This window comes from Anser cygnoides, chromosome 3 (genome assembly GCF_040182565.1).
Source record: "Anser cygnoides isolate HZ-2024a breed goose chromosome 3, Taihu_goose_T2T_genome, whole genome shotgun sequence".
NCBI classification, from domain to species: Eukaryota; Metazoa; Chordata; class Aves; order Anseriformes; family Anatidae; genus Anser; species Anser cygnoides.
The window spans coordinates 82,705,749-82,729,314 of NC_089875.1; the positions used below are offsets into that span (position 1 = coordinate 82,705,749).

Consider the following 23,566-nt stretch of genomic DNA (forward strand, 5'->3'; position numbering starts at 1 on the left):
AATACCAATTTTATAAAGAATGTAGAGGAATGAGTATGTGTCCAACAGAGGCTTACAGCTTTTTTTTTTCAAATGCAATAGACTTTTTTTTTTTTAGATTTTCAGTACTTTGCATTATTCTTAACAGGGATAATTTATTGCGCATACTGAGATATATTATACACATATCGTTTGTTCTTCGGCACCGGGATAACATATGTGGGTGTCAACTGCATATCGCTGTGGTTTTTAACCAATTTATGATAGTTTTGTTCTGATGCGAAGCTTAAGTGTGCTAGAACCAGGATTGCCACCCACTTTCGGTGTTGTTGTTAGCAGATAGCATTTATTTCAGTCACTTTAGAATCTTAACATTATGAAGTAGTTTTAAAAGGTTTGTGTCTTTTTAAAGTAACTTCTTATATTCCATCTGGATAATATCTACCAGTGTTGGTAATGGAGATTATTCTCCCGCAACAGCAATGCAGGTGTAGTCAGCAATGACTGTGTTAATTAATCGATTCCACTGAGCTCTCGGGCCTCCTAGAAGAGCAGGGTCATCCCTGCTAAGCACCCAAACAGGATACGGCCAAACGAGCAGCAGCATTCAGTCAAAGCTCTCGCTGATCCTATGGATTAAGTCCAGGGAGCCCATCATTTCTAGGAATACACGTGTTGGGTCATATGAGCTTACATAATGACCACGCGCGTTAAAAGCCCCAAGGGCGAGTAATCCATGGGGTGTCCAGCGGTGACGCTGGCGATGGACTAGGGAGCTCGTGCCCAGGAGAGGTCTGGGCAAGGCAGTAGGGCTCTGCAGCCAGCTGCCTCCTCTTGGCCACAAATGGTGTTCTCAAGCTTCTCTTCTCTTGCATTCTTTGTGTAGCAGTAAGGCTGAGAGGCTGTGAAGTGTGGCCCCATACAGTCCACGCAAACATTTCTAAAGGAAGCTAACAAGGTTGCATGTATTGCTTCTCTTGCCTGCAGTCAGTTCTTTGAAATGAATTTGAAGATTAGAGAATACAGCCACAAGCGTGCACACACAAGCATGCAGAGCAATGAACGTACCGAGAGATACTGCCCAGAGTACATTTTTTGTGTGTCACATAAACAAATACATCATAAACATTCAGTGCCTGCTTGTTAGGTTTATTTGATAGGTTACCCCGTGTTGCCCAAGAGCATATGCAAAATGCTCACCAACCCTGGGCGCGATCTTTTGGGATCTCCTGAAAGAAACGGGCTGAACTTCTTTACCCCTTCTGTACGTGTGAATTGAGGCTACAGGCCTTCCCGGGGCTTAGAAAGGCTTAGTTAGTTGCTCCTGCAGATAGCCTCCGAGAGGAGAGGCAGTGTACAGGGCGGTGTGATGTGCAACTGCTATGGTGAAGGTGGGAAGGGAGGAGGCACTGCAGTACTTCTGGAGAGAGAGAGCCTCACACCCAGCGAGGGAAGGGCCAGGAGGGCCTGCGTGGGGCTGTGGAGGTGGAGGGAAGCCCAGCAGCAGCCACAGGGGCACTGGAGCTGGGGAGGCCTGGCTGGCTCTTTTGGGGCGGTCGCAGCCTGCTCCTAAAAGCAAACAGAGCAAAACAGGCGGAGGTGAGGTACCCAGGGCGTCTCAGTAAATACGGGCACTAACCTGTGGGCTTTAATCAGCTTTCAAGAAACGAACTGCATCTGCGATCTGCACATGTCAGGCTTGCAAGGCAAGCACTGGTGTAGGTGTACACACGGCTTCGTGTCCTTCCTTCGATGACCCGGTGGCCTGGGCATCTTCTAAAAAGCCTGCCAGGAAGGGAAAGCCTCGCCGCTTAGTGTGATCGGCCCAAAATTCGTTAGTGCCTGCTTCTGGGTGAATTCAAAACCTTGTTCGGGACAGATTATTATCACTTTGCAGAATTAGTAGCGTAAATGCTCCCCTGCCTCTTTGCACTTTGCTGAGCACGTTTCTTTCCTCAAGGGCTTAGTTACCTTCCTGTTAGTCCCGGTCGCCTGCTTATTTTTTTATTTTTTTGACATTCCTTATCCCTCCAAAGAAGACGAAAGGCTGTAATATTAAAATATAATTTTGTAAGTCCAGGGAGAATACACTTTTCTTTTGTGCAAATTAAAATAATGTTCTGTAATAACTAGCATGTGGGAATTGATTTTCTACAAGTAACAACTTTGTGGGCTAGATGTAATAAAATAATAGAGCTGTGCATGTTGTGTATAACCCGTGCGGTATTTCAGGGCTGCAATAGAAAAAGCCTTTATCATGCAAGAACAGCAATCACATTCCAACATTTTCAGGTCTCAAAGTGTGAACATCAAACACAAGAACAACGAAAGAGAAATGTGGAATTCATCAGCCATTTTCACTGGAGTTTGCCAGGTCTCCACACTAAGTGTGGTGGTACTTCAAAGCCCATGACAATTCATTTTAAAAACAAAAATCGTCCTCTTAAAATATTAACATAGGAGAAAAACAAAGGAATAGGCTCTCTCAGCATCTACATCTCTGATGGAGCGGATGATATCTTTGTCACCTTGAAGCTGCACCTAAAGTTGAGACGCAAAATCCTGGCATTTCGTTATCGTCAGGCTTCTTACTGTCTCCGTTGAATGTGCTTGGCAAACTCCTTACTTCTTCCCCTTTTAACACAAACTGAGAATTTCCTCTCACTGTCTGCGAAGAGGCAGGGTTCGGGCCAGGGCACAGCTCTGCTGAAAGGAGGTTGATGCCTTACAGCTAGGTAGACAACTGGGTGTTACCATGGGGCTGCTAGGTCCAAGGGTGTCATAGCGGGGTCCTTGCTGATGGAAAGGACCTTTTCAACTGGAAGCCCTTTTGGGGAAAGAGCGTTGGAAGCCAGGGTGGCTGTACGTGTCTACAGGGAGTAATGCTGTTTCCTTCAGATGAATCAGGGCAGCTGTTACACCTTTTAAGCTCCAATTTGGAGATAGTCTGGGAGAATGTGTCAGCAATTGGGTCAATCCAGAGAGGAACCGTGGGTGTGCTTCTGTAGCAAACAGGCTCCTTCAGGCCCAGGGGCTTGTTGCAGTAAGAGGCAGGGTGTGAAGGTCAGGCAGCAATCCCCCGTGTAGAAGATAAGCCCAGTTCTGGCCCACTTCTGGACTGCTAGTGTCCAAGAGTACCTACTGTATCCTGCTCTGCATCAGCTGAAAGAAAGGACAGAGTATGTAGGCAACTGCTGTTTTTTCTGGCTATGCACTTCTGGTACTTTTCCAAGTAAAGGTTGGTTTCTAGAGCCCATGTAAAACCCATCCATACATCTGATTTGTTCCTGTGTGCCCTGGAAGAAGTAAACTGGTAGACCTGGAATTAGGGCTGAATTCTGGCTGAGCGTGTGCTTAAGCCCACTGGGAGCCTGGGAGGATGGCACTGGTATGGGGACAGAGGGGAACTGGACCGTGATGCCCCATTTTGAAGTGTGCCAGCAGGGAGGGTGACCTCAGGGTGCCAGGACAGAGGCTAGCGTTGGTGCCCACTTGGGACAAACCAAGCCTAAAGGGGTGAAGTTGACTCCCAAGCGCAACCAGGGTTTCCTGATGAGCACTGGTGAGGCACTGGAGTTCTGCTGGTTGTGCAGATTGTGGCCCTCCTGCTTTTACCAACACGCGTTTCTTAGGGGGATGGATGTGTCTGAAATAAGCCTGTTAGTACCAAGGCCGTACATACCCATCAGGATGACAGCAAGCAGATGTTCTTGCCTCCTGAGTGAAGTTCAAGGCCTGTGTGTAGATGTTACCTCCTCCCCTGGTGGTGCAGGTGATGCATGGGCACCTGTGCCCTGTCCCCCCCCCCCCCGTCTACACCACCAGTGCTGCCGTTCTGCAAGCAGCTCCTTGCAGTATGGCATTTCCAGCCTCCTGTGCTTGGATGTCTGAGTTTGAAATATCTCGTTGCTGATCCTGCAAAATACCAGCTTTTCATCACCACATCCTTTTGTGTGAACGCTGTGGTGAATTTTCAGTATGGATTTAATTTTTTTTTTTGAATATTATATGTTAAGTGATTCCAATTTTCTCTTGGCCACTTTAGCTTAATTATTGTTATAGCTGCCCTTTTCTGAAATGTGTTAGGCCTGTTCTGATTTTTCTTCTCAGTTTCATTTAAATGCTTGGTAGCTTAAGTAAACCTAGCCGTATGTATTTTGCTTAGAACAACAGATTCCCATTAAATCAAATACAGGAGTTCATTTAGCTTATAGGAAGACTGTATGGCACTATGCAGTGGAAAACATACTGTGTTGTAGCCCACAGCGTTACACTGAGCGTGGTTCATTTCTTGTTGTTTATCATATATATTTGATTCTCAAAGATATTATTGCTCTTCATGCGGCATTTTCTCACAGCGGATGACCTGTCCCATTCCCCTAGATCTTAGCCTTTGCAGAGGGGAAAAAAATCCTCTGTTTACTCAAGACGAATGAGAAGGTGCCCTTCAGAAGGCTAGTGAGTAAACCTGGAGCTCAGCAAGAAAAATGTATCGAAGTGATGTATTGCTTAAACCCCGATCCTAAAGTTTATACAGACCTTCCTTCAGTGGAGCGGGAGGAGCTGCTGGAGTCCCTCTGAAACACAGTGCTGGCTGTCCTTGTGTTCAAAAGAAGGCTCCTTCTTGAGTACAGAAGAGGAGTGACCCATGAAAATTTAGAAGTTTTGAGGTCCTGGGAGGTTGGAGTGACAGGCACGAGGAGGCCGCATGGATGGCGGTGCCTTGGGTCTAAGCCTTCGCAAAGAGCTTGAACCCTCCCCGGGCTGTGTGAGTGACACCGTGACTGCTCTTCTGGGCTCGTCCTTCAGGAAGCAGAGGGCTGGAAAATTCTGCCTAGGAGGCGTGGGAGCAAGAGGAGGTGAAAGAAAAGGTGGGAGGTGTCCCTGCTGAATTGTTGGCTTGTTGTTTTGTTTTTGAATAAGAAGTTTATGCTCAAATAGAAGCGTACGGATGCTTCCACACAGCCTCAGACTACTTGTTCCCTAATTTGCTTTCTTTGAGAATCCAGATCCTGCTGTTTACCCTCCATAGACAGTACCTGGCCATCGTGGGGATGATCCTATATAAAGCCTCGTGTGAGGAAACGTCAGATCTGTCAAAGATAGCACAAAGTTGTTTTTAAGGAGTCTTCGGTGCAGTATTTCATAAAAGACCTTTGGAAAAGTATGAAAAGTATTTGCCTGGGTGTCTTACCACCCTCTCTGGGGAGGGAATGGGCTCCTGCCCTGTGTCACGTTGGGGACTTGGGCTCCAGCAGAAGTCAACTCCTTCCAGCCACCCGTACCCCTGGGTGTGCATCTTGTGCGTGGCCCTGGAGATTTTGTGTTTAACACCAGGGATCGGATGGGGTCTCTTGTAAATCATTGTTTTGAAAGGAAATGAACAGGCTTCGCTGGATACCCATGAATTGATCCAGGTGCTTGTTTCTAATGCAGACAATAGCTCATTCATGAGCGTAACCCAAAGAGGATGTAGTCGGTTGTATCTTTTTTTTTTTTTAACTGAAAAAAGTATTTTTGTAAGTGATTTAAAAATGGCATCAAGTTTAAAAAAAAAAAAAATCAAGCAGGTGTTATGCTAAAACGTGAAGTGCTTTTACAGCTTCACAGCATATCTGCTTTTTTTTTTTTTCCTATGTATTATCATTCTCCACAATAGCAAATGGATTGAAGACACCAAGCAAACGGCTGATCATAATAGAGTTTCAGGTGCTGCATTATTGCTTGGGTTTGTGCTGCTTTGAGGTGGCTGTTGGTGGTAAGTCAACAGCAAAAGAGTATGATTATCTGTGTGACTGCAGAGCAAAGACGCGTAGGACCAGAAGCATGGGGTACTGTTGAAATACTGTGTCCTAAAAATTGAATATAAATATCCTAAAAAAAATTCCCCTTCCTGTTTATCACTTCTTAAAATAAATGAAAACAGCCAACATTTTTAGAAATTTCTTGAAAACTCTGCAATTCCAGGATATGAGCATGACACTGCTACCAGGCTACTGAAAGACCACAAAGAAGTGTTCAGCGGAGCGAAGAGACCAGTTTTCTTTGTTTTAGATTATAGGATATTATTTACAACTGGTCGCAGCTTGTTGTTTTAAAGCCAGTGATTTCCAGCCTCTGCACACACAGGGGCCGCGAGGAGGGGAAGCGGAGAGCCGAGCTTCGGGGCGCGCATGCTGCTCTGCCGTGCCTCCTGCACTCCAGATGGTCCAGCCCTGCAGCTCGGGCACTGCTTATTCTCTCCCGTTTCCTAAATCTTGCTAATTTTCTCTTCCATAAATCAGCAGTTCCATTTCCTAGCAATTAATCATTTTGCTTATTTTTTCCTTCTATATTTAATCCTTCCCATTCATCAACTCTCTTGCATTTTAATCTTCCAATAATAGAAAAGTTGTACGTATTGCTATGCCGTTCAGATTCCTGCCCACATACCACAATTTCGTGTCTTTATTTTGGTGACCAGCAACGAGATGCTCCAGAGGAAAGAGCAGTATCCTGCCCCACCTTGAAGGGCGAATACATCATCCTTACAGTCTGTGATGGTCTCGGCTTTCTCCCTTAATTATTGGGTAAAGCATGAGATGTTTTATGTTCGTTTCCAAAATTTTGCTGAGGTAGGAAATTCTCATCCAGGCCCTTTTTGAAGCCAACCGAACTCTTGGCCTCCGTGATAGAAAGTGGAATGTGTTACTAGTGGGTAATTTGCATGTTGTGTAGAAAGTATTTTCTTTTATGCGCATTGAATTTTTATTTGGTTTAGATTAATCTTCTGCCTGTGTCACGAGACAGAGAAACAGAACAGCCTGTTTTATCTTCCCCATGTATTTCCTAAAGCATACATTTTAAGGAGACCAACTAGAGCCCTGGGAATTTGAGAGGCGCACACATGCTCAGGTGTTACCCAAAGCTGGAGTGCACCATCCTCATGCTCAGGAGCACTGATGCGAGGGGTTTGCTGCCTGCCCCTCATTTTTGGGACCTGGAGTTGGACCTGGATAGGAGCTAGCCTGCCATCACAGGAGGGCAACCAAAGCCATCTGCACCACTGGTGCAAGCTATCACTCTAGTCAGCGAGGCTCTTGTCAAATGAATTAAAAGCCATCACTCTGTGCATGCGTTTCTTGTTTTTTGACAAAGCATCGGAGAGGTATCTATCAGATGAGCGATCTGATTGAATGATAGCTCCTTTGTTCCAAGATATACCTACAATGCATATGTATAATCGTTGCTGCTTTATTTTACTTTTACATATTAATTCTACAGAAAACTTTATAAAAGCTGCATTGTGTTTCTTAAGTGATTCTTCAGACCAAACCGTGAGTTAAAAACACTTGGTGAGAATGCTGGGGGGGGATGTGTATTGTTGATACCTGCGATAGCAATGGGAAATGAGTCTTGTGGTACTGTTCACTAAGTGACAAAGCTGGCCCTGGGAGCCTATAAGAGGAGACATCCAGGGGGTCCATAGGTCTGCATTTGAATGGATGTATTACATGCCATCTCGTTGACAACATCTGCTGCATGCATCTCCTGTCATTCCAGGACTTGCTCGGACATCTGAAGAACTTCCCACCTCTCAACTGCACGTTGATAGTGGTGCCCTTTGTGGACCCGTGTTGGTAAATTCTCTATAGTACATAATGCCGCTCTGCATTTAACATGTGTACGTAACTGCTCAGATAAAATAAATTCGTTGTACCTCGCTGCAGCTGTCAGTGAAAGGAAATTGCGCGTTTTTCCCTTGAGTGTTGGGATAGTTTTTTCCCAGTCTTTCTTTCTTTGAAAGCTCCAGTCGTCTGCTTCTTTTTAGATCTCTCTCTTTCTTCACAGAGGAAAAATCTCGTTCTGCTTTTCTTGTATTCAGAATTATGCAAAACAGTTGCAGAACATAAACATGCAACAGTAAATACCATAGAAATGTATTCTAAAAAGATTCCACCGTTAACCACACCAAAGAAAACAAAAATGCAAGGTTCTTCAAATCAATGTAACATGCAGGAAGTGACATTTAAATTCTTACTCATTTGAAATTAAGATGTTTTACCATTTTCCTCTAAGTGTTGAAGATTTTCCATTAGTTAAAGGGGTTGTCTTGCAACCCTTCAAGAATAAGTTTTTCCATTTTTTTAAGAGGCTTAAGCTATTGGGCTTTTTTAAGGTGTTGGTGTGCACTTGAGTAGAAAAGCTTAATGAGCACTGCATACATTTAATTAGCTATTTGAGAACCTGTGCGAGATGACTGACCTCAGAAGTATTAGGAAATGGTAGTCCCACTGCTTGTCTTTACACTTCATAAAAACCATTGTTTAATTCTTGGAAGAAGAGGGTGTTTCAGTCTCGCTCAGCTTTCTTCTTTGTTCTGGTTTGCTTTGCTTCTGTTGGTGTTTTTCCTGGTTCCCTTCCGTGCAGGAATATAGTATTGAAACAACTGTGTGGTTTATGGCTTTTACTCTCAAGTTTTTCATTTTTTTCCTCATGTGGAAGCCTCACGTCGAGCCTCCAATAAACAGATTTTCTTGTATCCAAACCGAAAGTGAGAGCTGCAACACGGAACCGCTTCTGGCTGCAAAATCAGGGTCAGTGTCACCCATGCGCATCCAGTCCCAGCGGCTCTGAGCTCGGGCTTGCACGAGTGTTGGTCTTCTGAGCTCACGGCCAAACTCGTGGCAGTCAGGAGTCGTCGGGGCGGCAGGCTGAGCTGTCAGTCCGCAGCACCACCTGAGTTGTCTGAACACGGGTTTTCTCCTTCCCCTTTGAAGGAGCGTGCTCGAGCAAACATCTGTCCCCCCTTTTGGTTTGAATTTGCTGATCTTTCGCGTGTTGGGGACGCTGAAATGAATAAAACTGTTGATACTCTTTTGAGGCATGAAAGGACAATGCATTTGTTTCGTTTCTCAGGCATCTGCCAGAAGTGCTTGATATCGTTGAAGTGTCAAGATGTTATCTCGATCACTTAAATTCCGCATGTTAGCATTTCTCTATTGGTAGGGCTTAAAAATAAATGAAAAAAACTTGAAGTATGAACTGTTTTTCAAATGTAATATAACATTTAATGTATTTTTAGCTAGTAAAATTATCAGAGTTGCTAATTGGTATAATTTTTATCATTATTGTTGAATCTTCTTTATTAGAATATGATTTTGTTCCTTTTATCTACAACTTCTCCACAGCATCATGGCAAAATAAGTCCTTATTCCCTGTGCATCTCCTGTATATTATTCTGTCAGCCAGAAGTGTCTCTGGTATTCTGGAAGTACTGGAAGATTTTAAAATACAGTCTATTAAGGAAAAAAAAAAGATATTCTTAAAAAAAAAAACACACACTAAAACCCTGTTAAATAATTAAGATGCTTTGGGTTTTATCAGGATTGACAGTGTTCTTGCCATAATATACATATGCAAAAACTGTAAGAAGTTTAATATTTTATAGCAAGGATAACTCCAAAACCTAAATCTGCTGGCTTGTTTCTATGGTAACAAATATTGAAATATGTCTAGCCAACACTGTGGGTCCCCCCCACCCCCATTTAATTCCTGTCTATGGGTTCTAGGAATTCATTAAAACTATAGAATCCTTTTTAAATTGGTATGTTCTGTTGTAAAATTCCCTAAGATTAATGTTGAACATAACTTTAAATTTTAACATAAACATTTCTTTGAGAGAGATTTCTTCACAAGTGACAGATTAGAGTTGTATTTCTAGGACTGTGTGCACATTGATCTGGTATTTTTGTTCTTCATTGGTGAGTTGTTTTTTTTTTTTCCTTGCATGACTATACTTAAAAAATGGAGTTTCAGCAGTCTATGGATTCTGCTGGAAATATTAAAGACTTCTTAGCTGGAACGGGCTGACTGGGAGATAACGATGGCATGAAGTCAGTGCCTGCATGATTAAATTCAGTGGCCAGGAGTTCTCGGTCAGAGCTATTTCTTAGAGAGCCTGCTCGTAAGATTAAAAAGATGACGGGGGGGGGGGGGGGGGGGGAGAGCCTTTATTTCAATTAATTTCACTTAATTCTTTGCTTAGTACAGAGTATTTTCTAGGTGTCCGATTTAAGCCATTTCTTGTCTGTCTTCTTCTGGTTGTTTTTCTTTTGAGGGCAGCCCAGCGGAGCTGGGAAGCAATCTCAAGTGTTGGCTGTGAGTTTATACTTCCCCAGTGGTAATTGAAACCACAAGCACCTAGTCCTAGAAGTAAGAGAAAATTGTTGAGACTTTGAAGTGAAACATCAGGTCGATGCAACATCTTGCATCTGGTTGACTAGCCAGCATTAGATGCAGCTGGAAGCATGAAGACTACACCTGTGGGGACTCCACTTTCTACATGGATGCAGTGAAGATAATGAGGCAACAAAAGGAAAATTTCAGAAACTGAGATTTGTGCCTAACAGCTGTGTTTCAGGAGCCCTTGCGTATGGACTAAATGCATGTTTTCTCGTAGGGCTAATAGCATCCAAACATTTGTCCTTGAAGACACTGATAGCTGGGGACTTGGAGATCAGACCCAGCAGTCTTAACTGATGGCTCAAAGGGAAAGGAGATGCAGCTGGAACCAGTGACTGAAGGACTCGGTGGAGGCAGAAGGTGGTACTTGGAAGAAGTGAGGTCCATGGGTTGGTGTCCTCCCAGAGCAGTAAGGAAGAAAGTGTATGCTTAATTGCAAAGGATTATTTTTCACAGTACCATGCAGGAGTGACTAATGTCGGTGCAGATCTTGAGACTGTCTGAAAGAAGGGTGTGCACAAGTAAATGCTTAAAATAAAAAGGTATAAATACTATTCAACCGGATTGTGAGCTACATGTCCTGTCACCTTTCATGCCCCAGTTAAATCTCCAAAATTTCCTTTTATGATTGAAAACACTATGTAGGAAAAGAAGTGAGTCAATGCTCAGTGAAGAACTTGCTTCAGGTCGGATGTGGGAGACGTGCGAGACGCGAGCTCTCGGCTTGCACCTCCAGAGTGTGGATGTTCTTGTCCCTGGCCCGGGATGCTCCTTTTCCTTTCACACACATCCCGTGGTGTTCTTTGAACCAGCACGGCTTATGGAAATAGGAGCTGAAGTGTCTTGAACGAGAAAGATACCAAAGTCTTGCTCCTCCTTACGTGGTTCCTATCATTGCAGGGTCTGAAAGCTCCCGCGGGTGTGTGCGGCTGGACGGGGCTGTGTGGCTGATGCAGGCATCCTCCCTTCGTGCACCCACATGGCTCGATGTCAAGGACATCAGTGACCACCTTTTGCAATATTTTGAACTCTCCGGAGTTCATCCAGAGGCCATGGAAAGACTTCAGCTCTCCGCGTTGAGCTTCACCCAAGGGGCCACAGTACCAGATACATGCGCACTCCTGTTCCTGAGAAACAGCACTGTTTTTGAGTTTTTTCTTTTTTTTCTTTATGATAACTTTGGCTTTTTTTTTTTTCTTTAAGAAAAGCAAACATTCTCCAGTCCCCAGTATTGTAATGACAAGATGGAAATTGGCTTTTCAGGACAGAGATTTGAAGTCGTCACATGTACTTATACTGCAGGGAAGGCAGTGACGGAGGGCTCTGTGAGCTGAGGTGAAAGCTGCTTTTTTCTTAATCCAAAAACAAATTCTGAAAAAAAAATAAATCTGAATGAAAGTGACTCAAGACTTGCTACAAAAACAAGTGAAAAAATGCTTTCATTTCCTTGGTTCAGTGTGGAACTTGGTAAAACCACAGATGAGCTCCAGCCCAAACTTGCTTCTCTAAAATAATCCATTTGTCTTCAGTAGTCCCAAGAATATAGTTAATGAAATAGGGTCTGTTTTGAGGATTTCTCGCATCGTACGGACAGACCTGTCAAATTTATTTTCGGGAAAACCGAGCAGGATCGAGAGCAGGATTATATGTCTGCATAAAAGCTGTGACTATTCCCATTCCATTAGGCTTTTAATCTTTCATAGGCAAAGCTAGGCTGCACGCTAAGGCAGAGCCAGTTGGTAGCTGTCAGGAAGCTTTCACCATGGACAAATGTGTCCGCACCAGTTTTTCCACCTTACTTTAAAACATCTGGTATATATCAGGGTCCTGCACACCCTCTTTGACTCTAGGAGCTGTGAAATGAAAAAGCAACTTGTATGCTTGTCTGATCAGCTCTCACATTCTCATATGGTGTCTGTATAATCAGATGCATCAAATAATACTTTGATTTACTCCTACGGCTTGAAAAATATGTACAGTCGGTTCTAGATTAATTGCTTAAATCCTGCAGAGAGTGAGAGCAACTTTAGGGGACGGGTGTGAGAGCTGGGAGAGGCAGCAGTTACACTGTCTGCTCCGCACAAGGCAAAGGTTCAAGCCGCAGTCGCTGCTCTTACCCTTCGTGGTGTTTTCGCAGAACAGGAGTCGGTGTTTTCCTTAACGTGAGCAATCCCGTAGAAAGACGCATACCAGATGATTAAAATATAATGGGCAGTGTGAGTGCACGCATAGAAAATGGGCTGCGATACGGGAGCGATCACTTCCTTTTCAGAGGAGAAACAAGGATTTGTAGAGCTGGATTCGTTTTAAATCTGTGAGTGCTGCTTCTGGCAGTGGGGGAAGTTTTGTTCTGGTGGCTTTTTTGGAGGCCTGCGGTGTGGAGTACAGGCTGGATGGTACGACTCCACAGTGACTTGTGAGGGATGTTCCCAACCATAGTTACTGACAGCCGGCTGCTGTGCCCCAGTTCCCCGCTGATTCACTTTCTCATATTTGAGTCTTCTGGAGGCAAAATTTGGAGGGGTCAGGAGTGGCATCGCTGCAGCTTCTTGTCGGTCCTCAATTCCCCACCCTTATGGCAGGGAGTTTTCCTCTCCCCTCGGTAGGCTCTCCTGCCGTGGCATTTCAAGACAGAAGACATACCGTCGTGTTGCTTAGCCCCGCGGCAGCTCAAAACTTGTGCCGGATTAATTAAAAAGCAGAGCCGTGCCCTCTGCAGCAGCAGAGCAGTGCAGGGTGGGAGTGATGGGAGGAGAGCTGTGTGCTTGGGGCAGGAGGACTCATCCTGCCTCTCATCCTGCCTGCAAAAAGGGCTGAAAACTCCTGATGTCAGTGGGAGATGTGAGGGGAGCGGGTATCGGCAGCAAGATCTGCATGGCTCTGCGAGGTGAGTGCTGCCTGAAGCGCTCCTGTTACAAGGGAGCCATCCCACCTCTGGAGTGTGTTATTTTCTAAAGTGCTGTCAGGCCCCTTTTCCATCCTGAACATTTTGCAAAAATTACAAAAGAAAGCCTCTTGGAAGAGTGGATAGGTGGCGAAGCTGAATTTCTCCTCCATGTCATGTACTTCATACAATTTAAAAGCCTCGTTCTGCCTTTCATCTTGTGAACTGTTTTCTGCAGATATTTCCTAACTTTTCCCATGACGTTTTAGCCTGTTTCTTTAGAAGATTGTATGGACTGAAAGAGACTATTGTTTCTGCAAGAGTGCAAGCATGTGCACATTTGCTGATCTGGTTGGTACAGGATTTCAAGAGTGGGTGTTTGACTGAGGAGCAGGATTTGGACGTGTGTGTGTGTACGAATTCTTGCTAGCGGCGTGCTCTCTGATTTCGTAAATAAGATCACATTTCACTTTCTAGGTTCTTCAGTTGTGTTGCTCCAAAAGCTGAACTCCGGTATCATGAGACATAAACAAGGAAACGGCGTAAAGATTACAGATTACAGAAACTTCAGTTAGCAGAGATTTGAAGGCTGTTTTGGTTTTCAGTTCTGTTCCTGGATAGGTATCAACTACCAGATTGCATAGAGGCTCAGCACAGCTATTGTTCACAAATAACATAGGCTTAAAAACTAATAGGTCATTGTCATTCATGCTTTCTTTCTTGTTCCGTGTCTGGGTTTTCATTGTTGAAGCAGGGGAGAGGCCAACAAGTACTTTCCAGCCTGGCATTCAGGAGGTAGACTTTGGCAGCTGAGCTGCACTTCCCAGCTCTGGAGATGCTGAAACCTGAGTATTTACAACAAACTCTTCTTGCAAAGTAGTTTACATCGTGCAGTGTGTTTTTCAGTCGGATGGTATCGCCAGGGAGCAAAGAAACCGCCAGGGGTTGTTTTCGTTTCACGCCCAGGATCTCGTCGGAGGCAACCTCGCCACAGATTTGCTTCCCCTTTTGGGAACATTACCTCGAAGATCACGCTGGGATAACTCCAGCTTCCTCGTCTACGGTGGGGTGACCTAGATCTCTGCTGGCGCCGAGATCGCATCTCCTTTGGGTACGGAGTGAGAACGGCGGTGGCGGCCCTGATGGCTGGTCTGTGGGCAGGTTGCCCTGCTGTGCTCCTGTCTTGGCAGCAAGGCGGCCCACGGGGGTCTTGCTCCACGTTTTGTGTCATGCCGTTCTCATCAGACGTTGTGAGGGAACTGTAGGGTCTTCTTTACGTGCTGTTTTCTGCAGGTGTGAAAAAAAAATCCCCAAAAGTTTTTGTAGCAACAGCAGTTACTGCGTAACTGACAATTCGCCGTTTTCCCCATTTTAATAGGGTTTCTCTCAGGAATTGTTGCTGTTGGTGAATGAGCCCTTAGTAGTAGAGGATGAAGGTTGGTAATTTAGGAGTTGGTGAGGACTGTTCCCGTAGTTTGTTGATGGAGTTTGCCCATCTGAAGTGTGTTTTGGTGTATGGATGCACAGAAATTCCCAGGCGTTGACAAAAGCAGTTGATGACAGCCAATTTTGTATGAGGATGAGGAAGAGAGGCTGTGAAGTGAGGAGGAGTTGGTTGTTTGTCTGGTGTCTTTAACCTACTGAATATCATATTTAGCTGTGAGCGTACAGCCTCACCCATAGTCACCTGTGTTTTTAGCGCCTCTGGACCAAACTGCTATGTTGGCTATCCTTGAAGGGCTTTTTTGGTGCCTCAGTGGGATACTAGCATGGGTCAACTACCTGGCTTCACAGACCTCCTCACTGCTTGCCTGAGCGATGGTTCTTAAATCGCACCTCCTTTTCACCAGCTTGCGGACACACTACAGAGCACGGGAACTGATCTGCGTAGCTGCCTTTTCCCAGCCGAGATTCCTTTTGTTTGAGAGCGAGCGAGCCCTTGTTGCTACAGCCAGGAATATTTGAGGCATGTGTTTGCTGACGGTTTCTGCTCTGCACTCCCGAGGATTGCATGTAGGGCAGTTTGGAGGGCTCCGAGCAGTGCAGCTCCCTGTTTGCAGTCGGCAAGTTCATTAGAGCCCTAAATTATTTACCTTGAAGAATTCAAGCCCTGAATTATTTACCTTTAAGAACCGTCCTCTTGCATCGTGCATTGGGTTGACTGTAGAGCTACACAGTGTTATAGGCTGTGAATGCCCTAAGCCGGCATAATATCTAGGGCCACTTCAGCTATCTGCTGTTAATTTTATTTTCATACACAAACACATGGAAATATTACAAGTAAGGTCACGTTGTGAATCACCCAGATATAAAAATGATTTGCGCAGCCCTGGTGCAAGCCTCGGGAACGCACGGTCAGCCTGTGACTTTGTGATCACGTCCCTCTCTCGGCGCTGAACGCGGAGCTCTCGGCGCGCAGCGAGCGAGCTCTTCAGCATCGTGGCTTCCTCCTGCTGTTCCGCCTTTGGCCCCTGGCTTTATTTATTGCACACCACTCAAATCCTACTGAAGGAGTTAGTAATTTCCTCACCAACTTTCCCGTTTATCGCTGTCACGCTCGAGGGTTTGACGAATGGTTTGGGAAGCGTTGCTGCTTTTTTTTTTACGGGAAGAGCTAAAATAGAGGACAAAGGATCTTGAGGATCTCACAGCCTGGCCACGGAGACGTCTCAGTGTCACATAATATTTCACATACTGGAAATACACTTCACTTTTGCTTTTGCTGTGAGTGTTCATTAGTTTTACTTGAGAGAAGCCAGGGTTTCGGGTTGGTTAGGAACTCGCCATTAGCGGTCACTTGGGAGATGCTGGGTTGAGATGACTCGAGTGCCCTGCGCTGCGGCCACGTGGCAGCTCTCTGGGGCACAGCTCGTCTGCCCGAGCGGCCAGAGGGATAGCAGGGAGCCGGGGGGTGGCTGCTGCCTTCGTTGCCAGCAAACACCAGTATTTTCCTGTGCTTTTATACCACAGCACTGATGCACAGCTCAGGTATGTCCAGTGCACCGAGCACGGCAGGGGAAGCACAAAGGGAGATGCTGCAGGCAGCAGCAACCCACAACACTTCTTTTCAATGCTTCCACCCGTCAGTGCTCTTTCTTACAAGCTACCTTTGCTACACCAAAGAAAAAACGCAAGAAGCAAACAACAATGGCAAATGGCATCAGCTGGCATTGTATCAATGCAAACAGGATTCATAGCCACCGCATGACCACCTGCAGCCCTCTGCGTCTGACCGGCTTGTCGCTCTCTCCCCATCCAACCTCCATTTTCCCATCCCTGTCCAGTGAAGTTTCTTGTTCTGGTGTATTTTTCTCCTCCTTCCCCTGGCCCAGCTTTTGGCTGCTTTGCCTGTAGCTTCAGTGGCTCCACGCTGCCGGGGCCGTGGCAGGGAGGTCGCCTGGAGCAAGCACAGGGGTCAGCCATGACCTCGCTCGGGAAGTTGCAAATCTTTTCACACTTGCGGTTGTTCCTTTTTTTGTTTGTTTGCTTTGTTTCATTTTTTTGGAAAGCTTGCAAATTGGCCAGATTCAGGCAGATTTTTGTCGTGGACACTAAAGTTCACTTTCCATGGAAAAGCCCAGTTTCTCAGTGCTAGTCCCAGGGTTAAAATCTCTGTTGCAGCGGTTGCCAGAACGTGTTGAGTTTTTCCAGACACTGTTTTTTTTTTTTTTTTTTTCCTGAAATGGCTCAATCAGACCGCTGTGACCAAAACCTTGCAACAAAGCTCTCTCTGGCAGACATCCATGTCGCCCATGGACAGAGTATGCCAAACACTCGAGCCCCTGGTACGGCAGGAGGGGTATGACAACCGTATCCCACCTGTGCTGCGTGGCTGTGTCTACTTCATTTGTCCTTGTGAAGGTAGGCAAGGGATCAAGTACAGATGGTTGAGTTGCATTTCCTGAAGTGAAGGTATTTGTTTTGTTTGCTTTCAGAGAAAGCAATGAAATATTGACGTTAATGGCATTTCCAGTACCGAAAATCCAGTCGCATTTTTTCTTCACGTATGATGTGTCTTCAGGCGGCTCAGAGAGGCTGGTAGTTTTTTTATGAGGCTGTATCTTGATTTGGGTTTCTACCATATGGCCTTTTTTCTCCCTTGTTTAAGTATGGAAATTTCTTAAGCGTCCATTATGGTTCATCGGTGTATTGGTGGGAGGGTTTGACGCTGAAACATAAAGCTAGTAATCTGTGAAGCAGGGAGTAAGCACAGACACAAAAAGACCCTTTTAAGAATTTTAAGCCAAGTCGCTACCTAGATAATGTTGTAGGTGCACAGTTCAGGGAAACTGTACAGTTAAGTAATTTACTGTTGATGTAATTTTGCAAGTACTATTTTTACATTGCTGCTGTGGTTATTAGTGGCACGTATTTACTGCTGAAACTGAAAGAAATGTAGAAGCAGCTCCCTCTTCCCCCATATGTCTGCTTTTGGTGGCACTGAGTATCTGCTGGGCTTTCATCCTGGGATGCAGGATTTGGGCTCAGGGAGCTGAGTTCCTTGCACAGCTCCACAAGCGATCTGCTGTCCTTTCTAGGCTGCCCCCTCCAAGGTGCAGTCTGCCGATGGTTGGTCAATAAGGAATTTTGGAGAAAGGACTTTTCCTTGGTTAATATCTTCATGACACTCAGCAGGAAAAAAAAAAAAAAAAAGACCTAAAAGTCTGCTGGGAAGTCTAACAGCTGTAATACAAATAATAGATAATCTTCTGCAGTTAATCAATTTTCTCTTTTGTGTTGGTTTTCACACAGAGCGATGAGGCAAGAGAGAAGTTTTTAAAAACAGGAAAATGTGATTGCAGAAACATCATTGTTGGCTGGAGGACTCGGTGGATTCAGGTAATAATGTGACACCACTTTTTATTACGCTTTAAAAACTGGCTAGATTTCAGGTTGACAGTGGCCCTTTGTCAGAGACTGAACGGTACAGGAAGGTGACAAGGTATAGCGAGACCCCGTGGCCCGCTGCTAAATTAATTCCGACCAGGCAAGCGGGTGTAAGTGTTCTGGCAGCAGGGGTGATTGGTGAATAGGACGGTGTTGCTGGGGCATCTTCCTTTGTTATGGCAGGCTGTTAAAACTGAGCTTGTTCTTTTTAGTTTTCTGTGTTAGTGTTTTGCTTTGTTTTGTTTTGTTTTACCCTAAGAGAGAGGCTCTTATTCAACCACTTACAACTGCACAGAAGTAGAAGGGAAGCCCCAGGCCTGTTTTTATGGAAGAAGGTCAAATGATTATCTGGCCCTTCAGACTGTAAAATGTTGAATCTATGACTATCTCCTTTGAATTCCCCATTTTAAAAGATTTCTGGATCAGAGCAGATAGTTGTCTGCTAAAAGACCCGTGCCTAGATCATTGCTGTAGAGGACTACCACTGTTTGTTTTGTGTGAATGGAGACTATTTCTTGTTGAAGAATTGTAGGAATCCCAATGTGTGATGTTTAAATAATGTTACTGATATGTTCAGACCTGATTTTATAAAAAATGTAAGTTGCTAGCTAAAATGCATCTTATGTTTTTAATCATTTAATTATTTTCCTGAGGGACAGGGGAAGCTGGAGAGGGGGGCATTTACAGTGCTAATTGCGATGGAGTTTGTGAGTGGGGCCAGATCAGAAAATTGCAGAATCATAGGGGTTGGAAGGGACCGCTGGAGACAAAGTCCAAACCCCTGCTAAAAGCAGGTTTCCTACAGTAGGCTGAGCAGGAAAGCATCCAGGCGGATCCTACTCTCACACTTCTTAGGCAGTCCTGGTGAAGTCATCAGGCTTTTCACAAGCAGAAGGGTTTTTCCCATGTGTATTTGATTCCAGGATAAGGGTTTACAGTGGCTCTTTCATACGCTGATTTTTCACAGGTATGAGGAGATGGAAAAGCATGCATCTTTGTCGATGTAGGCTTTTAGTTTTCAGCACAAACTGAAGAAGTGCTGCACTATTTTATCAAGGAGCAGGTCAGCAGAGCTGGTTGCCTTACATTGAACTGTTTTTAACTGATGATTCCTTTTTCTTTGTTAGGTGCTAGGTGGGAAAGAAATGCAAGTGCGGCTTTGCGTTGCTGTATTTGTGACCAGGAAAGACATTTAAATAGTATGTGAATGGGTGTGGGGATTTGATATTTCCTCGAGCCAGCTTCTTTTTAATATTAAATTGCATACTCCAGGAAGATAGTTGCTGTATCAACATCAGTATAATGACACATTATTGAAAAATCAATATCCAGTCATAGAAATGAGTCCTGGTGTAAGCAGTTGTGTGCTTACAGCTGTGATGCGTATGTGTTCGCAAATGTAATGGACTTTTTTTCTCTTGTAGCACTGGTTACTTGCATAAACACTGTATGTGTGACTCATTGCAGAGTATAAACTTATTTTAAAGGAGCAAGTGTGGGATTTGCTGAATATCCTATTGCTTGCATCCCTGAATACTTGCATTAGGTCATGATTAATCTTAAATTGGCCAACCTGGGAGGAAAATTACTGCTGATCTCCCATAGGTGACTTCAGAAATAAACAGAAGGATGGAAGTGCTTTAAAAACATAAATAGTAGTTAGAATTCATGGAATCATAAAGCAAACATATGGTACAAGGTCCTCTAAAACACAACACTTGAAAGCTTTTTTATAGTTAGAGAAAAAGCTTGTTTAGTTACCACAGGGAAAGTAAATATTTTCATTCCTTTTTCTTCAGTTCTTTCTCATTCCATTCCTCTTTCTTTCTTCCTTTTTTCTTTTTTTTCTCGATTTGGTGGGCTGGGTGACCAAAACCAGATGGGCTTATAGAAAGCCCTATTGGGGGCAAGAGATAGGTTGCTAATGTCCTCCACTTGACGGGCTTGTTTTCGATGTCCACCTGCAGTGTTGGGTTGGGGTCGATGTCACCCAAACTGAGCGGCGTGTGCGTGCGAGATGCGATGAGCGCCATGGCAGCTCCGGGGTGGGCCAGGAGAGCACCTATTTTTGTAACATGGTGCATCAGGCATTGACGCTGGGCGATGCCATCCCACTGTGTGTTTTTGGGGGGCACGGGGGGCTGCACACCACGGCGTCCCCACTCTTTGGATGCGTTTTTGGTGGGGCCATGTGTGGTTTCGAGCGCCACGGCCAGGGTGGCATGGTGGGAGGAGAGGCTGATGGTGAGATGGGCGAAGGAGGAAGATGGGGAGCGGGGGGCCGGGCGGGGAGGGAGGCGGGAGAGGGGCAGCCGGGAGGAACATGCGGCTCCAGGGGGAAATGCTGTGTGCTTTGCAGTTGCCTGTGTGGATAGAAACCAGATGGTGCGCTGGAACACCCGCTCGCTCGGGTGGCGGCGGAGCCAAACATATGGTTAATGGTTAGGAGGAATAGCTCGCAGAGCCAGGGCTTTGCTGACTGCCTCGCATTACAGATTGTTACAGTGTGTCATTACATTGCCAAACTAAGTGCTTAATACCCACTGCGGGCGCTGGGCACGCATTCGCGCAGATGACTTTCCGCGCGGCGCTGGCACGGCCGGCAGGCTGACATCATACGTGGCTCCGCCGCGTCCCCCTGCCGCAGCCCCCAGACCCCGCTTGCCGTGGAAACGCCGTAAATCTGGCATTTTACAAGCCTAAAACCTACAGCAGGCAGCTTTCCTGTTCTGCGTGCGTGCCTTTAATCCAGTTATTTCCAGCGGCGTACGGTTGGGTTTTGCTTTTCTCCCCGCAGCGGCCAAGTTCACCTCGGCTGCGGCCCTGCGCTTACATGCCCGGCATTTGAAGTTCCTGCGCCGGGAGCTTTGGGCAACACCGGGCCCATGTTATCTAAGGAACTGCTGAGCTCATTCATCTCCTTTTCACGGCCCGCTTCCTTTTATTTTTAGCCAAATCCGTCAGGCCTGACAGGCGGGTAATTTGAGCCAGAGAAAGGGCAAAGCTCCAGGTCCTTTCCACAAAGCAATTCTTCTCCTCCCTCCTGGGAAGGCTCCAAACTCGGCCTGCTCCAGGCAGATGGATTTGTTGAGTCATGTGAGATCATTTACACAAAAACACAGTGAGGCGGTGAAGAAAAAAAAAAAAAAAAAAAGGGAAAGAAAAAGAAAACGGAGGGGGAAGGGGTGGGGGAGCGTGTGCTGCTGTTGGTTGGGCTGCGAGGGTAGGAAATGTGCTGCACGGCAGCGAGACGGAGGAATGCAGCGGATTCATTCTTGTATAAGGTAATGTCTAGTTTACAGTGCAGGGTGGAGCCAGCGTGGAGAAATCACTCGAAAACAGATTACTCATTTAAAACTTGAATTCTCCTTGAAATAAAACAACCAAGACCCAAAACAACCAGCAAGCCGTGCGCGCACGCAACAAAGGGCACGCTGTTGGCAGCGCTGGGTTGCAGGATCGGGGGGCTCCCAGTGGGGGGGTTGCTGGAGAAGCAGTTTGCCCCCTGCTACTGCAGGCACTGGCCCTGCCAGGGGACCCAGTGGCAGCACCGTGTACGTGTCCCCCAGCCTGCCCAGGGACATTTTGTGGTGCTGGGGGGGTGGACACGGCGGGCAGGCTGCCTCTTGGCATGGTGCATGGCCGCAGCAGGGGGCTGTGGCACGATCTGCGTTGCATCGGGGAGCAAACTGCTTTTAGGCCCAGGGACTGAATGCTGATGTTGTTGCCGTTTGCAACCTAAACTAACCCCAGCGTGTTTTGGTTTGTTTTGTTTATTCAAGTGGGTGGTAAGGGAGAACATCAGACTTAGGGTTGTTTAGATCTTCGTGCATCCCAGAGAATTAGGTTGGGTTAATTTATGCTGTTTTCTAATGATATGTATTCAAACTTTAAATAGGCATATACTGCATTTAAATATTATTAATACGACTTCCAGTTACTCTAGATTTCTTAACAAGGCAATATCTAAATGCCAGTGTATTGTTCTGATGACGACTTCTACCGGGAGCAGAAACTGCAATTGGAAATTGGTAGAGCAAATAGGCAATAATATGCAAAAACTTGCAAAAAGCAACTTTTAACACAAAGTATTTTCTTAAATTCTTAGCTGCATTGAAGAAATTCGTAGGACTGTGCAAGTGTGTGGTTTTGTATTTTAACTTGACCCTCTCTCCCACAGAGCAGCATCTTCTGCAGGCTACACTGTGGTGTCCGTCAAGGTGCTTTCCTTTTGGGAGGGGATTGTTTGCTTGCAGCCTGCCCTGGTCTGCTTGACCTTTTCTTCCCTTTTTCTCCTCCCACTTCTTTTTTTTCTTTTTTTTTCTTCTTTTTTTTCCCCCCTACTTTTGTCTGAAAGAACACTGGATTTCACAGCCTGCTCCCTGTGCCGCGATGTGCTATTGAGCACGTTTGGCGTGGGGAGAGCCTTCTCGGCTAGACTGGCTTTCTGCGTAAGAGTTTTCTCGCTTGGAGGAAACCCTTTGTCTTTTGTTTCTTTATCAGTCTCCCTCGCTAATTATGGAGAAGGAGCACTTGGCACACCATAAGTCCCGTCTGGGTCCCACATTGGCTGTTGCACAAACCCACAACAGGGTCCTTGCCCCTCGGCTCACAGCTGAGGTCTGGGATGAGAAGCAGCAAGGGGATAAGAGTGTAAGGCATAGATGTGCAGTCAGATTGGAGACTCAGGCTGTGTGATAAGCCATGGCCACATAATGAGGAATGGCTGTAGATTGAGCTGAAATCCTCCAGAAGGTCCCAGAGAAAGGACAGCATTGTTAGTTATTCTGTTTGCATACTTACTGTAACGTTTTTTTCCTCCCTTCCCAAAATACTTCATTATCCTACATCTTCTCTTGCTGTGAGCAACATTTCCCATAGCTTACACGGAGCTGCAATTCCTGTTAAATTCCCACTTAATAAAGTCAAACTCCCACCAGTGACAGTAAGACTTCCAACAGAAATGAAGGTTGTGAAAAGCCAAAAGGGTTTTTTTATTTTGTTTTTAAGATTTTGTCTGAATTAACAGAGGAAATTATGCAGAGATTGTTGACTTTTCAGATTCATTGTTCATTGAAAGGTCTGTAGCTTCATCTCAATTTATTGCGCTTAGACGGCTTGTAGTTTTTTTTAATACCTTGTTCCTCAATATCTCCTGTCTATGCGCTGAGGTTGCCACATGTTTTTTGCTTCTGATATCGGACATCCAGCCAGACTAGACAGGTTCTGGGAACTGTTCATGACCTGACTATCAGGAAAATCAGCCTTACTCTTCCTTCCCTCTCTTTCACAGCTGCTCAACTTCCCCTCTTTCTTCTAAAAATCGTGTTGTCTGTAAGATGCTATCAGCTCCATAATTCTTTTATCTCGCTTCTCATATCGCTTCCATTCTTCTGGTCATACTGTTGCTTCCTCTATCTCACGATTAGACCAGGAATTTCTCCGCTGCTGGCATCTTCCCTTGTTGCACGTACTGTGGCGCTGCCTCCTTTGGGATCCAAGGAAGAATTCATTTGGAGTGCTTACATGTTATGTCATGTCCTGCACTTGGCTTCAGTTTGCACAGCGTGCATCAGGTAGAGGGCATCTCGA

The 23,566-nt window shown here is 45.4% G+C and overlaps 1 protein-coding gene across 12 annotated transcripts in view; it reads left to right on the forward strand.

The window, feature by feature from the left end:
* Positions 1 to 23,566, forward strand: part of BACH2 (BTB domain and CNC homolog 2) — a 191,670-nt gene that overhangs the window by 23,251 nt on the left and 144,853 nt on the right. For 9 of the 12 annotated variants that reach the window (XM_066994521.1, XM_066994530.1, XM_066994524.1 and 6 more), the window contains one exon: positions 17,840 to 17,926. The gene's annotated coding sequence lies outside the window, so the exon portion shown is untranslated. Of the gene's footprint in view, positions 1 to 17,839; positions 17,927 to 19,148; positions 19,174 to 21,167; positions 21,259 to 23,566 lie in introns of those variants that run through there. The other 3 variants (XM_066994526.1, XM_066994529.1, XM_066994527.1) reach the window with 3 other exon arrangements.